Source organism: Hemibagrus wyckioides, linkage group LG25, assembly GCF_019097595.1.
Source record: "Hemibagrus wyckioides isolate EC202008001 linkage group LG25, SWU_Hwy_1.0, whole genome shotgun sequence".
Taxonomy (NCBI): domain Eukaryota; kingdom Metazoa; phylum Chordata; class Actinopteri; order Siluriformes; family Bagridae; genus Hemibagrus; species Hemibagrus wyckioides.
In genome coordinates, this window is record NC_080734.1 from 1539704 (window position 1) to 1545703 (window position 6000).

The following is a 6000-nucleotide window of genomic DNA, read 5'->3' on the forward strand; positions in this document are numbered from 1 at the left end:
ATCATTTTATTATTATTATTATTATTATTATTAATAATAATAATAATAATAATAATAATAATAATAATAATCAGGAGTCGTTTCTCCATGTGACTGTTTTCATTCAGAAATAAAATAAACACTAGGGTGTACTTCAGATAAAATGGTAATAAAACCTCAGTTTCTCTGTGTTCCTTACTGAAGTAGATGGTTCTGCTATAGCAGGGACAGAGATTTGGTTCTCTAGTAAATGAAGAGGAACTGACAGCTGCACAGAAAGAAATGATAAAGAGATTCATTTATTAAGCATAAAAGCTGTCCAAACCTACCTGGCCCTATGTGAAAAAGTAATTGCCCCCTAAACCTAATAACCTAATAACCACACTTGGCAGCAACAACCGCAGTCAAATATTTGTGCTACCTGTCATTCTCTCATATCGCTGTAGAGGAATTTCAGACCACTCTTATTTGCAGAATTGATCTAATTTAGCCACATCGGAGGATTTTTCGAGCATGAATGGTCTGTTTAATACTAATACTTTTTCACAACACTGTATATCTCTCTTTTTATTTAAAATTATATATGTATATAATATATGTATGTGTATGTGTATATGTGTATATATATATATATATATATATATATATATATATATATATATATATATATATATATAAATATGTGTGTGTGTATATATATGTAATATATATGTATTATATCAGTTGATGAAACCAAATGATAAACTACTTCTACTGGAAAACAAAAGAAAATCCACCAGAACACCTCTGGCCCAATTTGGACATTTCCACTTAGGGGTGTAGTCACTTTTGTTGCCAACGGTTTAGACATTAATGTCTGTGTGTTGAGTTATTTTGAGGAGACAGCAAATTTACACTGTTATACAGGCTGGACACTCACTACTGTACATTGGAGCAGAGGGGCATTACTTCAGTGTTGTCACATGAAAAGGTATAATAAAATATTTACAAAAATGTGAGGGGTGTACTCACTTTTGTGAGATACTGTACATGTTCCATATATATGTGTACTTGTTTGTTGTTCCAGTGTGGTACATGGTGATTACCTGGCAATTACTTAGAATCCTGAGGATTTTTACCATTATTTAAGGAAAGGATGCTATCCTTATTTTACTTCATGTTACGGGGGGATCTTCAGTACGTTAAGAAGGGGGAAGTACCGGGTCAGCCCCGTCCTCTACGAGGATGCTGAGGGGAGAGCGGACTGGTGCCCGGGGCAGATAGGGAAAGTGTGCAACTGAAGCAATGTATAGTAGAATTGTTGGGTGTATCAGTTATGAAGGATGGGAGAATAATATAATGGGATAATGAGGGTTTTAATAGAGTGCAGATGAAAAGTAGATTGGAGTGCTTGGTGCATGGAAAGCACGTCCAGAGCGAGGTTCGAACCGAGGAGGTTGCGATTTCTAGACACGTGCCGAAAGCTCTACCGCTTCACCAAGCGAAGACGGAAGAGTTACTTGGGGAAATGCGCAAGAGAGGATCAGGAAGCTGCACCGCTACGCTGCTGAGCCTCTCGTGCGCCGCCCACTTTCGAGATTACCTCTCGAGGCGCTGAGCGCTCCGATACGAGTTACCGTATTCTGACCTTAGTGAAAACCTGTTAAATTGCTTTTCGTAATATTACCTCTCAGAGCGCCTAGAGCTCTGATACAAATACCGAGAAGAGAATAAGGGATGCTTTTAGTAATCCTAGACCTCTAGATAGTACCTAACGCCGCGCTATGCGCTTCGATACAGCATACCAGCCTACTTCTAGCACAGACTGTGTCCGCACGCGGAGTGAAGGAGTTCTGTGGTTTAAGCAGCAACGCATGCAGGTGCCACGAGTTGCGCTAATTGCGGGCACGTGAGCTGGCGGCTATAAGAGAGCGTGCTGGTGGCCGTGGGTTTGCCTGAGAAGACACTGGCGACGTTACACTTCAGTTTTCACTCATTGCCGATCCGATGTGATGTGATGTGGTGATGTGATGTGATGTGGTGATGTGATGATGTGGTGTGGTGATGTGGTGTGGTGATGTGATGTGATGTGATGTGATGATGTGATGATGTGGTGATGTGGTGTGGTGATGTGATGTGATGTGATGATGTGATGTGATGTGGTGATGTGATGTGATGTGGTGTGGTGATGTGATGTGATGTGGTGATGTGATGTGATGTGATGTGATGTTGTGATGTGATGTGATGTGGTGATGTGATGTGATGTGGTGATGTGATGTGATGTGGTGTGGTGATGTGATGTGATGTGGTGATGTGATGTGATGTGGTGATGTGATGTGATGTGGTGATGTGATGTGATGATGTGATGTGATGTGGTGTGGTGATGTGATGTGATGTGATGTGATGTGGTGATGTGATGTGGTGATGTGATGTGATGTGGTGATGTGATGTGGTGATGTGATGTGATGATGTGATGTGATGTGATGTGGTGATGTGATGTGATGTGGTGATGTGATGTGATGTGATGTGGTGATGTGATGTGATGTGATGTGGTGATGTGGTGTGGTGATGTGATGTGGTGTGGTGATGTGATGATGTGATGTGATGTGATGTGATGATGTGATGTGATGTGATGTGATGTGATGTGATGTGATGATGTGATGTGATGTGATGTGATGTGATGTGATGTGATGTGGTGATGTGATGTGATGTGATGTGATGTGGTGATGTGATGTGATGTGATGTGGTGATGTGATGTGATGTGATGTGATGTGGTGATGTGATGTGATGTGATGATGTGATGTGATGTGGTGATGTGATGTGATGTGGTGATGTGATGTGATGTGATGTGGTGATGTGGTGATGTGATGTGGTGATGTGATGTGATGTGGTGATGTGATGTGATGTGATGATGTGATGTGATGTGGTGATGTGATGTGATGTGATGTGGTGATGTGATGTGATGTGGTGATGTGATGTGATGTGATGTGATGTGGTGATGTGATGTGATGTGGTGATGTGATGTGATGTGATGATGTGATGTGATGTGATGATGTGATGTGATGTGATGTGGTGATGTGATGTGATGTGATGTGGTGATGTGATGTGATGTGGTGATGTGGTGATGTGATGTGGTGATGTGATGTGGTGTGGTGATGTGATGTGGTGTGGTGATGTGATGTGATGTGATGTGATGTGATGTGATGTGATGTGATGTGATGTGGTGATGTGATGTGATGATGTGATGTGATGTGATGATGTGATGTGATGTGATGTGGTGATGTGATGTGATGTGATGTGATGTGGTGATGTGATGTGATGTGGTGATGTGGTGATGTGATGTGGTGATGTGATGTGGTGTGGTGATGTGATGTGGTGTGGTGATGTGATGTGATGTGGTGATGTGATGTGATGTGATGTGGTGTGGTGATGTGATGTGATGTGATGTGGTGATGTGATGTGGTGTGGTGATGTGATGTGATGTGATGTGGTGTGGTGGTGATGTGGTGTGGTGATGTGATGTGATGTGATGATGTGATGTGGTGTGATGATGTGATGTGATGTGATGTGATGTGATGTGGTGATGTGATGTGATGTGGTGATGTGGTGATGTGATGTGGTGTGGTGATGTGATGTGGTGTGGTGTGGTGATGTGATGTGATGTGATGTGATGTGATGATGTGATGTGATGTGATGTGGTGATGTGATGTGATGTGATGTGATGTGATGATGTGATGTGATGTGGTGATGTGATGTGGTGATGTGATGTGATGTGATGATGTGATGTGATGTGGTGATGTGATGTGATGTGATGTGATGTGGTGATGTGATGTGGTGATGTGATGTGGTGGTGTGGTGATGTGATGTGGTGGTGTGGTGATGTGGTGGTGTGGTGATGTGATGTGATGTGATGTGGTGATGTGATGTGATGTGATGTGATGTGATGTGATGTGGTGATGTGGTGATGTGATGATGTGGTGATGTGATGTGATGTGGTGATGTGATGTGATGTGGTGATGTGATGTGATGATGTGATGTGATGTGGTGTGGTGATGTGATGTGATGTGATGTGATGTGGTGATGTGATGTGGTGATGTGATGTGATGTGGTGATGTGATGTGGTGATGTGATGTGATGATGTGATGTGATGTGATGTGGTGATGTGATGTGATGTGGTGATGTGATGTGATGTGATGTGGTGATGTGATGTGATGTGATGTGGTGATGTGGTGTGGTGATGTGATGTGGTGTGGTGATGTGATGATGTGATGTGATGTGATGTGATGATGTGATGTGATGTGATGTGATGTGATGTGATGATGTGATGTGATGTGATGTGGTGATGTGATGTGATGTGGTGATGTGATGTGGTGATGTGGTGATGTGGTGATGTGGTGAGGTGATGTGGTGTGGTGATGTGGTGATGTGATGTGATGTGGTGATGTGATGTGGTGATGTGATGTGGTGATGTGATGTGATGTGATGTGATGTGGTGATGTGATGTGGTGATGTGATGTGATGTGGTGATGTGATGTGATGTGATGTGGTGATGTGATGTGGTGATGTGATGTGATGTGATGTGATGTGGTGATGTGATGTGGTGATGTGATGTGATGATGTGATGTGATGTGATGTGGTGATGTGATGTGATGTGGTGATGTGATGTGGTGATGTGATGTGATGTGATGTGATGTGGTGATGTGATGTGATGTGATGTGATGTGATGTGATGTGGTGATGTGATGTGATGTGGTGATGTGATGTGATGTGGTGATGTGATGTGATGTGATGTGGTGATGTGATGTGGTGATGTGATGTGATGTGGTGATGTGATGTGATGTGGTGATGTGATGTGGTGATGTGATGTGGTGATGTGATGTGGTGATGTGATGTGGTGATGTGATGTGGTGATGTGATGTGGTGATGTGATGTGGTGATGTGATGATGTGATGTGATGTGATGTGATGTGATGTGGTGATGTGATGTGGTGATGTGGTGATGTGATGTGATGTGGTGATGTGGTGAGGTGATGTGATGTGGTGATGTGATGTGATGTGATGTGATGTGGTGATGTGATGTGGTGATGTGATGTGGTGATGTGGTGATGTGATGTGATGTGGTGATGTGGTGATGTGATGTGGTGTGGTGATGTGATGTGATGTGATGTGATGTGGTGATGTGATGTGATGTGATGTGATGTGGTGATGTGATGTGGTGATGTGATGTGATGTGGTGATGTGATGTGATGTGGTGATGTGGTGATGTGATGTGATGTGATGTGGTGATGTGATGTGATGTGATGTGATGTGATGTGATGTGGTGATGTGATGTGATGTGATGTGGTGATGTGATGTGGTGATGTGATGTGGTGATGTGGTGATGTGGTGATGTGATGTGGTGATGTGGTGATGTGATGTGATGTGGTGATGTGGTGATGTGATGTGATGTGGTGATGTGGTGATGTGGTGATGTGATGTGGTGATGTGGTGATGTGGTGATGTGATGTGATGTGGTGATGTGGTGAGGTGATGTGGTGATGTGGTGATGTGGTGATGTGATGTGATGTGGTGATGTGGTGAGGTGATGTGGTGTGGTGATGTGATGTGATGTGATGTGGTGATGTGATGTGGTGATGTGATGTGGTGATGTGATGTGATGTGGTGATGTGATGTGGTGATGTGATGTGATGTGATGTGATGTGGTGATGTGATGTGGTGATGTGATGTGATGTGATGTGATGTGGTGATGTGGTGATGTGATGTGATGTGGTGATGATGTGATGTGATGATGTGATGTGATGATGTGATGTGATGTGGTGATGTGATGTGGTGATGTGGTGATGTGATGTGGTGGTGTGGTGATGTGATGTGATGTGGTGATGTGATGTGGTGATGTGATGTGGTGATGTGATGTGGTGATGTGATGTGGTGTGGTGATGTGATGTGATGTGGTGTGGTGTGGTGATGTGATGTGATGTGATGATGTGATGTGGTGTGGTGATGTGATGTGATGTGATGTGATGTGATGTGGTGTGGTGATGTGG